At 42.7% G+C, this 10,811-nt stretch overlaps 1 long non-coding RNA gene across 1 annotated transcript; it reads left to right on the forward strand.

Moving 5' to 3' along the window:
• Positions 1-2,055: 2,055 nt before the first annotated feature.
• LOC121549365 lies at positions 2,056-5,323 on the forward strand. Its single transcript, XR_005996806.2, has 3 exons — positions 2,056-2,327; positions 4,656-4,717; positions 5,242-5,323. It is a non-coding gene; the product is annotated as an uncharacterized LOC121549365 (long non-coding RNA).
• Positions 5,324-10,811: the final 5,488 nt, after the last annotated feature.

Here is a 10,811-nt window from a genome sequence, read left to right on the forward strand (position 1 = left end):
TTCCGTTTAGCTATCCTCCAGTCCTCCTGGCTAGTGTCAATATGTGAATAATGGTTTTTTGGGAGTTTTATACAGGATTATCTATCTGTCTAAGTGCTCAGGTCAGGGGACTGCCCAGAAAGTATTGTGTGTGTGTTAAGCTGTTCATAGTCAGCTGTATGTTCACATTTCACATTACCTCACCTTGTGGAAACCCACAGAACAACGAGCAGATACCCACGGCCGCAACGACCAAAGTCACTAATTAAATCCCGTTTTAAGAGAAAACACTGCATCGACCTGTGTTGCCTTAATCAGGTTCTTACCAAGCATGAAATCGATTTGTTTTTTTTCTCCTTTTGGAAGCATGTAAAGTGAACATCTCCCCGGCAGATAATAGGATTGCCTATGTCCTGGGCTACCCAGGGGGGTTACAGTCACCTCTCTGGGGGGAGTCTGCTTATAGGATTGGGGAGGGGGAGAGGGGGAGGTGTGGAGCTCAGAGTATAATCTCCACCTGGGCTTGGTTGATCTCTTGTCTCTGACTTGGCTCTGCCAAGGGGCCTGCATGGTGCTAATAGGAAGAGTGTTAGACTGTGAGTGGGATAATAATATAATAATAATAATATGCCATTTAGCAGACGCTTTTATCCAAAGCGTCTTACAGTCATGCGTGCATACATTATTATTTTTTGTGTATGGGTGGTCCCGGGGATCGAACCCACTACCTTGGCGTTACAAGCGCCGTGCTCTACCAGCTGAGCTACAGAGGACCTGCCAGGCTCTACATAACCACACTGATAATGCCGAGCGGCTAATGCTAATGCGCTAACTACTGTAGGCGGGCAGTCGGGCGGCTATGACCAGGGCCAGGCTAAAGCTTACCGTATGCTTCCTAGTCAAAACAGTTTGCACGTATATTATGATGACATTTTGTGATGTCTTTTTCCATTTTGATCTTTAGCAGGGTTTTTATCATCTGTTTGTGCACACAGTTTTTCTTGAGGCAAGTCGATGTTCGGTAGCCGAAGTCTATGCCCTTTCGTCTGTGATTAGTCAACAGTACTATTCCTAGTAGGAGTGGGAACATGAAGTGTTTGTTGTCATTTAACGAGAGTCTTTAGGGAGTATGTGAGCGCAGACGGTCGCTTCGCCTAGCCAAGTTCTGCTAGTACCGTACCTATGTATGCGGACGCCTTAATGTTGTCAGTGCATAGTGCAGGAGCACGGATCAGCTGGTTAACTCTGCTGCACACACACACACACACACACACACACAGGTAATCAACCCCCAAATGACCTACACAGGTGTTTGCATAGGACTGAATGAAAAGTCTGCCTTTGAAAAACCAGCTGGGTATCATTCAAGCTGCAACTGACTTTGAGCAAAGCCCTCTCAAGTGCCATACTTACCTCTAAAATTAGCCTGTTTCACACACAAAAAAACTACTACATTCTACAGGGACACTCAGTGGTCTAAGTTAACCCAGAAATACAGCCTTGGGTCATTGTAATTGAGCTGGTATACTAATGTGGTTTTGTGCCTAGATTAACTAATTCAGCCTCTTCAGGGAATGAGAATGTCATTGTAAATCATGTTAGATGGAAACACACATGGCCAGTTCACACTATCATTAATCTCAGTGTCTTAATAGGGATGTACACTTCATTAATAAGAGTTGTTTTGTCGGATGAATTAGTCAGGGTATAGATATAGAGGTAGACATGTTGGTGATAGAGATTTACTGTTGGAGTACTCTAATAATAATAAAAAGATATTTTTAGAACAAGGGTGGCACTGGAAAAAAACGTGAGCATTTATCAGAATGCCAACAGTGAGCAACAATGCCTAATTTATCATAACCATTACAGATAATAAATCCTAATAGCTAAATTGCCTCACATATAGTCAATAAAAAAACAAGTGCCATTTAAGATTAATTTATTACAACTGTAATATCAACTGGTTATATTATATCGTGGAACACAATCTTCAAAAAGGTAGTAACCTCAGCAGTGTGGCGCTTGCTTGTAGAAGCCTATGGCTCCGCAATGGCATAGCCTTGTTTTGTTAATTTAGCAGACAAGACGCTCTTATTTCCCGAGCCCTTATTCCAGTCAAGACACATCTTCTATAGTAAAAAAAAACCCATTATGTAATATAACAAAACAAAATAAAACAGAATAGTGCGAAGATATTCACAGTTATTCTCATAGCGATCATTTGAAACGGGGCTCAATTTGGCAAGTTGAAAGACACATGCCTTTTCCTTGGAATTTTCTAAATGGATAAACAGTTCTACATTGAACACTGCATGGGGATGAATTATGGCCACGACATCTGTTTGGTGAGTAGGCATATGCTTAATGATTCTGATGAAAATACGCTCTTTGTCTTTATCAAACTACTATTTTTACATATTTTCAGCGTGGAACCTGTCTATGTTTATGGAGTAATAGCCTAGGCTAACCAATTAAAAATGCCACTAGCAGTTCGCAAAGTACGTTGGTAACTAACGTTAGTTACCATAGCCACAAAGTCATAAACCCCGCTTCTTAAAATCGGACTTAAACCTTTAACCCTAACCTTAACCACACTGTTAACCTTACGCATAACCCTAACCTTAAATTACGACCAAAAACCACATTTCTGTTTTCATTAATTTTTATGATATAGCCAATTTGGACCTTGTGGCTGTGGTAACTAGTGACAACCGCAAAGTAGCCTATAAACGGAAAATGACGCAATTACTCCAAAACTGCAGCACATTGTTGGAACATACACTATATATACAAAAGTATGTGGACAGCCCCTCAAATCAGTGGATTTGGCTATTTCAGCCACACCCGTTGCTGACAGGTGTATAAAATCGAGCACACAGTCATGTAATCTCCACAGACAAACATTGGCAGGAGAATGGCCTTACTGAAGAGCTCAGTGACTTTCAACTTGGCTCCATCATAGGATGCCACCTTTCCAGCAAGTCAGTTCATAAATATTCTGCCCTGCTAGAGCTTCCCCGGTCAACTGTAAGTGCTGTTATTGTGAAGTGGAAATGTCTAGGAGCAACAATGGCTCAGCCGTGAAGTGGTAGGTCACACAAGCTCACAGAATGGGACCACCGAGTGCTGAAGCATGTAGCGTGTAAAAATGGTCTGTCCTCGATTGCAACACCGAATTCCAAACTGCCTCTGGAAGCAACATCAGCACATGCAGCACAAGAACTGTTCGTCGGGAGTGTCATGAAATGGGTTTCCATGGCCGAGCAGGTGCTCACAAGCCTAAGATCACCATGTGCAATGCCAAGCGTCGGCTGGAGTTCTCTGGAGTGATGAATCACGCTTCACCATCTGGCAGTCCGACGGACAAATCTGGGTCTGGCTGATGCCAGGAGAACGCTACCTGCCACAATGCATAGTGGCAACTGTAAAGTTTGGTGGAGGAGGAATAATGGTCTGGGGCTGTTTTTCATGGTTCGGGCTAAGCCCCTTAGTTCCAGTGAAGGGAAATCTTAATGCTACAGCATACAATTACGTTCTGTTGGGTGTTAAGGAGTGAGGTTTGGCGGGTCATGTTTTGGAGGACGCATGACTCGATCTTCGCCTCTCCCGAGCCCGTTTGGGAGTTGCAGCGATGAGACAAGATCGAAATTGGATCGCAATTGGATATCACGAATTTGGGGAGAAAAAGGGGTTAAAAAAAAGTGGAGGCTGTACTAGCAGAGGGGGGACCAACTCCATATTAATGCCCATGATTTTGGAATGAGATGTTCGACAAGCAGTTGTCCACATACTTTGGGTAATGTAGTGTATTTCCCTACTTCAGTCAACCAGCCCATTTAGAATTTGTGATAAAACTGTTGTCATTTGGCACGGAATGTTGTATGTCCCATCAGTTAGATACGTTTTTATAGGCATTTGTTTCTGTAGGTGCACACAGCACGCGTGTGTAGAGGGAGCGGTCGGAACGCAATGAGTGAGTGACACGGAGGGGAAAAGGAATTCAGGGAGCAGAACTGTGAATGCTTGGCTTGGTTTCTTTTTTTGTTGTTTCCCGCAAATGCACATCTTCAAATGGAACAGTCAAAGGAAATTAACGTTGCCTTCCAGACAAAATTTAGACCAAATCGTTTTACAGTATATATATTTTTTAAAGATCTCTGGTTAAAGATCGAGTTTTAAAGTCAGTTCGAGTACTCGAGTACTCAATCACACTCGTGGCACCACCGACACTGGGAGAAAACAGCCACTGTGGGAGGTCAATAGACTGGAAAAAAGAAACTGGCTTGTGAGGCTTACACTGTCACCACTGTGGGAGGTCAATCAACTGCAGGAACCTCCCAGGAACATTTCTGAAACGTTTCAGCAACATTCTCTGCTGTTGTGAATGGGCAGGCACACTGAGTAGTGTTGCACTGTGAAATACCTGGGTTCACACCAGCTAAATATCAGAGTAGTTCTGTCTGTGTTTGTGTATCTGGTAGGGGTTTGACCTTAGAGACAATTTATAGTTGAGGGCAGGGGACTTTAAGGGATACTTCAGGATTTTGGCAATGAAGCCCTTTATCTAATTCCCCAGAGTCAGATGAACTCGTGGATACCATTTTTATGTCAATGCTTACAGTGCAGTCTCTTTAATGACCTTACTGTACCTGGCTACCGTTTGGTGGTTCCAGGTCGTGATGTCCCATACCGCTGCATCGTGACAGTCTGGAGACAGAGAGTATCCACCATCTGGGTAAGCACCTTCATCACACACACACACACACACACACACACACACAGCCAGGCTCACCATACACAGGTTCCCAGACTTCATTACTAATTGGCTGCGTAGACATCTGGTTATGTCAAGAGGGCAAGGGCTCACTGAAGAAGATGTCTGTGCATAAGAGAACACACTCATTTCAGGCACTCATTACAAGAGAACAAGACCAAAATTCACCAATAAATATTAGGTTAGATGTTTCTACTAATAGCTTCTATACACACATGAAATAGATAATTCATTAGGAATTATTTATTCCAGTTTGCAAATTAATGTGCTTGAGGTGATCACCAGTTACAGAATAACAGTATGTATCTGTATCCCTATCACAGGAAGGTGTGATAATGTGATGGAATGGATTTATTGCTAGGTCTGTGTGAAAAGTGTCCATGGTCGTATCCCAAATGGTCCATAGGGCTCTAGTCAAAGGTAGTGCACTATGTAGTGAATATGGTGCTATTTGGGACTCAGAACATTTCTTTCTTGTCCTACAGGGATCTGCAAGCTGTAAGTCACCTCAATTGAGGGCAACTAAACATTTTGATGCGGCAGCTACCTCCTTCAGTTTCTCCCCCCTTTCTATTTGTGAAGCCCCTACTCATCCCTCTCCTCAAGCTTTTCTGAAGTGATGCCTAAGATTGGTACACGGAAACCTACTCTGCAAGATGAAATGAGCATTGTCGCAGGCCGTTGCCTAGTTACAGGGGACAGGGGCCATCTCCATAGTGAAAACACTCAGCCGGGGCTAACCATCTCTGTCGCCGACACCCCTCACAACTGTTTGCCTCAGTAAGTGACTTTGGAGAAAGCAAACACCATTAAAAAAGGAAATGTTCTGCATTAGCTGTTTGATGGCATGGTTGATTTTTGCCCAGATCGTAACGGTCTTATTTGCTGCATGGTGCAAATACATGTGGAATATGGGTGTGAACGTTTAAACATTCAAACATTCGAAATTGGGTTTTCCCCACAAAATTAAAATCACAGTGCAACTGGCTCGCCTGCTCTTTCTCTTCGCTACTGATGTGAGTGTGTGTTCAGTCTTCAGTCTGTTGCATGTAGAATATCCTAGCCTATGATGATAGATAGGCCCTGCTTTACTGAAGTTGCAAGACATTGCAAGCCAAGAAATTGCGAAATACAGCATTCCATTGTGAGATACAGCTTTTGATTACCGATAGATGGGCCTAGTGCACGGTTCTGACTGGTGGCCGACCTGCCTATACTGTGCCCCTCCCCTCTCCATCCCTCGCTAACTCGCTATGAAAGATGCAAGCGTTTGTGTTCTCGGAAGTACGGCAACTAATCAGTCTACTCCGTTCCAAAATTACTGAATCTTATGAGTCGATTCCTAGCGGAAGATGTGTTTTCTTTCTACTAAATTTCTTGGTAAGTCACGGTATTTAACTTAACTTTAAAGTACTCATTTAGGAGAGAGTGTTCTGTGCTCAGGCAGCAGGCTGGCAGGCAGACTGCGCGCAGGCAGTTTGAGATTATTTTATTGACGGTTCTGGTCGCCTAGTGATAGACACTAGTCCCGCTTCAGAAGCGGCATTCCTTTACGGACAAATAAAATTCCCATTCAGTGGCGACTGCTCGTCGAACATCTAATTCCAAAATTATGGGCATTAATATGGAGTTGGTCCTCCCTTTGTTAATATAACAGCCTCCACTCTTCTGGGAAGGCTTTCCACTAGATGTTGGAACATTGCTGCGGGGACTTGCTTCCATTCAGCCACAAGAGCATTAGTGAGGTCAGGCACTGATGTTGGGCGATTTGGCCTGGCTCGCAGTCGGCATTCTAATTTTTTTACATTTACATTCATCCCAAAGGTGTTCCATGGGGTTGAGGTCAGGGCTCTTTGCAGGCCAGTCATTTATGTATGGACCTCGCTTTGTGCACAGGGGCATTGTCCTGCTGAAACAGGAAAGGGCCTTCCCCACACTGTTGGCACAAAGTTGGAAGCAGAGAATCATCTAGAATGTAATTGTATGCTGTAGCGTTAAGATTTCCCTTCACTGGAACTAAGGGGCCTTTATGTGCGTTGTTTAAAAAAATTACATACACTACTGGTCAAACGTTTAGAACACCTAGTCATTCAAGGGTTTTTCTTTATTTTTAGAATAATAGTGAAGACATCAAAACAATGACATAACACATATGGAATCATGTAGTAACCAAATAAGTGTTCAAAAAATCAAAATATATTTTATATTTGAGATTCTTCAAATAGCCACCCTTTGCCTTGATGACAGCTTTTCACACTCTTGGCATTCTCTCAACCAGCGTCACCTGGAATGCTTTTCCAACAGTCTTGAAGGAGTTCCCACATATGCTGAGCACTTGTTGGCTGCTTTTCATTTACTCTGCCGTCCGACTCATCCCAAATCATCTCAATTGGGTTGAGGTCGGGGGATTGTGGAGGCCAGGTCATCTGATGCAGCACTCCATCACTCTCCGTCTTGGTAAAATAGCCCTTACACAGCCTGGAGGTGTGTTGGGTCATTGTTCTGTTGAAAAACAAATTATAGTCCCACTAAGCCCAAACCAGATGGGATGGCGTATCGCTGCAGACTGCTGTGGTAGCCATGCTGGTTAAGTGTGCCTTGAATTCTAAATTTAATAAATAAAATGTGATTTTCTGGAAAAAAAATTCTCAATTTGTCTGTCATAGTTGACGTGTACCTATGATGAAAATTACAGGCCTCTCTCATCTTTTTAAGTGGGAGAACTTGCACAATTGGTGGCTGACTAAATACTTTTTTTCCCCACTGTAGTTTTGATGTCTTTACTATTATTATACAATGTAGAAAATAGTATAAATAAAGATAAACCCTTGAATGAGTAGGTGTTCTAAAACTTTTGACCGGTAGTGTGTGTGTATACAGTGGGGAAAAAAAGTATTTAGCGTCTGCTAAATGGCATATTATATTATTATTATCTTGCGTGGAGCCCCAGATCGAGGGAGATTATCAGTGGTCTAAATGACTGCGGCAGAAACACTGCTGCTGCCTTTCTGGAATTACTCCCCAATGTAATATACCTAGCCTAAGAGCAACATTTGGATGCCATGGCATTGATGTGATGATTTGGTCAGTATGTGTTTGAACCCCCTCACCCCTCTCTGTCTTCTTCTTTTTCCTTCTCCTCTATCATGTCACACTACTGTTCCAGGACCTGTACTGGACCCCATCACTAGTAGCAGAGCAGCTGACTCAGAGATAGGAGTTGATTACCCATATCTGCGGAACAACAGTCATCCTGTTGAACCATACAGGGCATCAAAGGCGAAGGGCAGGATTCCTCAACACACAACATATTATTTTGACAGTCCTGCCCCACTGGGCAAAAACCTGGTTGAATCAACGTTGTTTCCACGTAATTTCAACCAAATAATCTATGTGATGACGTTGAATCAATGTGGAAAACTGATTGGATTTGCAAAAAGTCATCAACATAAGGGCGTTCCATCTTTTATTCAGCCAAGGTTTTTTTTGTTTATTTTTGTACTTTTCACCCCTTTTTTGTGATATCCAATTGGTAGTTACAGTCTTGTCCCATCACTGCAACTCTCCTGCGTCCTCCGAAACACGACCCTTCCAAGCCACACTGCTTCTTGACACACTGCTCGCTTAGCCTGGAAGCCAGCCACACCAATGTGTCGGAGGAAACACAATCCAGCTGGAGACCGAAGTCAGCTAGCAGGCGCCCGGCCCGCCACAGCGCGATGATCCCTAACCCAGATGACACTGGGCCAATTGTGCACTGCCTCATGGGTCTCCTGGTCACGGCCGGCTGTGACACAGCCTGGGATCGAACCCGGGTCTGCAGTGACGCCTCAAGTACAGCGCTGCAGTGCCTTAGACCGCTGCGCCACTCGGGAGGCCCCAATTCAACTTTTAACCTAAATCCCTTCTCCCTGCAGTCCCTTGGGAACCTTCTATTTTCCCTTCTCTACAGTGGCAGAGCGCGGAGAAGTTGGACAGCCGAGGACACCAGAGTTCCCTTTATCTCCTGTCCCACTGTGACAGGCTGAAAGCCCTAAGGCCTTGTATTTCCCACCTCTCAGCTTCCCCTTTTCAACCCAGTGAAGTCAAAGGGGAGAGAACAGGAACGATGTAGGTCAACGAATGAACACAGACATTTGTAGAGCATGAGAAGAGAACGGCTTATCACATTTAGGCCAGATAGAAGGATCAATGAAATATGAATGAGCGAATTTAGATGTAAACAGCGGCAGTAATTTGCCTATAAAGATAAGGAATGGACAAGGGAGCGGTAAGGCATTATCTTTTATGTTCGCTGAACAGGTGTTTACGTGTCGTTAATATGCAAACATGCTCCGAGTACATTGGAATCATGTGATTTTGACCCCAGGGCCCAGTTTTTTCAAAAGTTATCTACTAGGATTTCCCCAATCATATAGAATTAAATGTTAGAATTGGGTTTTTCAAAACTGAAAAATGAGACTCTGATCGTCCAGATAGGGTAAGGATTTGGTAATCCAATCTCACCTTTAATCAGGATTAAATGTTGTTTTTGCATTTTTCAAAAGTCTAAAGGTAGTGATTAGGATAGAAGGCATCTTGAGAAAGACACCAGTGACAATGCCTATGGACATCTTGTAAAGAAGGAAACAGAGAGAGCAGAAAAGCAGCATTGTCTAGCTGAAGAGCAGATAAAGTTGACCGTGCTCCAACAAAAAGAGATACAACTGCATTCGCTTACTTGAAGCACGCTTGAAAGATGCTGGGGTTGTGTGTTCAGATGAGGAAGAGTTCTGAACAATTAGTATGATTTAATTTATCCAGTGAGATGGTGAATTTTGCAAAAAATATATTTTAAACTTTTTAAAGTGTTATATTAAGAGTTATGCAAATACAATTCCTTACAATTGACATGCAAACTCATTTGTCTTGGCTATCTTCATGTAGTTCATCATGAGCCAGTTTTTCAAAAGGTACTGTATCTTTTGGGATTTCGACAATTGGATAGGATTAAACGTTAGCATCGGGTTTTTCAAAAGTGAAACATTTGATTCTGATCCTCCGGATAAGGATAAGGATTTGGTCATCCTTTTCTTTAAACAATACAAAACAACATACACATACAAACGACAACATCACACAAACATCAGCTACATCACACCTGCTCTGACCCACCTGCTCACACCCCCATTTCCAGCGCCTGCATCACTCTCTGCCACATAGCCTCAAACTGCACCATTTTATTTCTCTCCATCGCCCACGCACTTTCAACATTTAGATAATAAAGCATTTGACCTTTCCGCTATTTTAACAATGGAGGATTGGTTGATTTTCAAAGTATCATCCATCGGGTACTGTATCTCACTGCACCCTCAGATGCCATGTCTTGAAATATGCAGACAGATGGATTAAAAGTGAATTTACATTGTAATACTTCTGACAGCCAACTTTCTAACTCCACCCATAACTTTTGGACTACAACATTCCCAGAAGGCATGGATTATTGAGTCATTGTTAGTTTTACACTTAAGACATGGCTCTGCCATTGTACTGTCTTATATAATAAACTCTATACATTATTTTAAACTGGATTTGGTAGTCCAATCTGACCTTTAATCAGGATTGTATGTTGTGTTTGCATTTTTCAAAACTCAAAGGTAGTGAATAGGATAGTTTTGATGCCAAATAGCGGGATTATCTTGATCCCACTGGAAGGGAGGATTCAGGGTGGGCTAAAGTCAACTAAGGGGAGGTTTAAAAAACGTTCTTACATCTGAAAACCAAAGGTTTATTATTTTAAATTGACCGCAGTATAGGTATGTGGTCAGTTGTTATATTGAGAAGTGTCAAATAAATACATCTACTTACTTATAGTGATACGCAGGCTCTATTATGTGTAATCTAGGTACCGTTATTCATGTAGTTTACTAATCTCTGTTTCACTATGACAGTGTAGAAGTAGTACCACAACATGTTCAGCAGATGGCAAGGTGTAGGCCTGTTCAAGGCACTGGGAATCTGGATTATGTGACCTTGATATTGTGGCATCTAGATAGATCATACTGATCTATCAGAT

Source organism: Coregonus clupeaformis, chromosome 33 (genome assembly GCF_020615455.1).
Source record: "Coregonus clupeaformis isolate EN_2021a chromosome 33, ASM2061545v1, whole genome shotgun sequence".
NCBI classification, from domain to species: domain Eukaryota; kingdom Metazoa; phylum Chordata; class Actinopteri; order Salmoniformes; family Salmonidae; genus Coregonus; species Coregonus clupeaformis.